Source organism: Mastomys coucha, unplaced genomic scaffold, assembly GCF_008632895.1.
Source record: "Mastomys coucha isolate ucsf_1 unplaced genomic scaffold, UCSF_Mcou_1 pScaffold20, whole genome shotgun sequence".
Taxonomy (NCBI): domain Eukaryota; kingdom Metazoa; phylum Chordata; class Mammalia; order Rodentia; family Muridae; genus Mastomys; species Mastomys coucha.
In genome coordinates, this window is record NW_022196903.1 from 63,804,758 (window position 1) to 63,806,581 (window position 1,824).

Consider the following 1,824-nt stretch of genomic DNA (forward strand, 5'->3'; position numbering starts at 1 on the left):
CTCTCAGGAGATAGCTATATTAGGCTGGCTTGTCCTTCCTTCAGTCTCTGCTCCATAGTTAGTCTCTATAACTTCTTCCATAGGTATTTTGTTCCTCCTTTTAAGAAGGAATGAAATGTCCACCTTTTGGTATCCCTCCTTCTTGAGTTTCTTGTGATTTGTGGGTTGTTCTTCCTGTATTCCAAGCTTCTGGGCTAATAACCACTTATCAGAGAGTGAATACCATGTGTGTTCTTTTGTGATTGGGTTACCTCACTCAGGATGATATTCTCCAGATCCATCCATTTCCCTAAGAATTTCATAAATTTATTGTTTTTAATAGCTGAGTAGTACTCCATTGTATAGATGTACCACAACTTCTGTATCCACTCCTCTGTTGAGGGACATCTGGGTTGTTTCCAGGTTCTGGCTATTATAAATAAGGCTGCTATGAACATGGTGGAGCATGTGTCCTTATTACATGTTAGAGCATCTTTTGGGTATATGCCCAGGAGTGGTATAGCTGGGTCCTCCGGTAGAACTATCTCCAATTTCCAGAGGAACCGCCAAATTGATTTCCAGAGTGGTTGTACCAGTTTGTAATCTCACCAGCAATGAAGTAATGTTCCTCTTTCTCCTTAACCTCTCTAGCATCTGCTGTCATTGAAGATTTTATCATAGACATTCTGACTGCGGTGAGGTGGAATCTCAGGGTTGTTTTGATTTGCATTTCCCTGATGACTAAGATGTTGAACATTTCTTTAGGTGCTTCTCAGCCATTCGGTTTTCATCAGTTAAGAATTCTTTTTTTAGCTCCATAACCCTATTTCTCATTTTTTAAATAGGGTTATTAGGTTCCCTGCAGTCTAACTTCTTGAGTTCTTGGTATACATTGGATATTAGCCCTCTTTCAGATATAGGATTGGCAAAGATCTTTTTCCAATTTGTGGTTGCCATTTTGTCCTATTAACAGTGTCTTTTGCCTTACAGAAGCTTTGCAACTTTATGAGGTCCCATTTGTCAATTCTTGATATTAGAGCATAAGCTATTGGCGTTCTCTTCAGGAAATTTTCCTCTGTGCCTATTTCCTCGAGGTTCTTCCCCACTTTCTTTTCTATTAGTTTCATTGTATCTGGTTTGATGTGTATAACTTAAGTGACCCTAAAAGTCCACCAGAGAGCTCCTAAAACTGATAAATAACTTCAGCAAAGTAGCTGGATATAAAATTAACTCAAGCAAATCAGAGGCCTTCCTCTACACAAAGGATAAACAGGTGGAGAAAGAAATTAGGGAAACAACACCCTTCACAATAGTTACAAATAATATAAAATACCTTGGTGTAACTCTAACTAAGCAAGTAAAAGATCTATTTGATAAGAACTTCAAATCTCTGAAGAAGGAAACTGAAGAAGATCTCAGAAGATAGAAAGATCTCCCATGCTCATGTGTGGGGAGCCGTGAATCTTGAGAGGCATTCGCCATGGCAAGATGGCGCCTACTTCCGCTGTTAACTCCTAGTGGACAACTGTTGGCGCATGTGTGTAGAGTGAAAAGACGCCATGTCACGGCCCATCCCGGGGCATTACGTAGGGTAATGAGCGAACAGCCAATCATGAGCAGACACGCCACACTGTGGGCAGATACGCGCACTGTGGTGTATATAAGCAGTGCGGATTTTGGGCTCGACCCTTTCTTTCCCTATGGATGGAGACAATAAAATGTTGGTTGCTGCAGAAGGAACCTAGTTTCCGCGTGTCTTCTTCCCGGCGAGAGGACCGCGCGGGCTACAGCTGGTGCCGAGAAACCCGGGATGCCAGGAGAACCTTACAACAGCTGGTAGGTTTC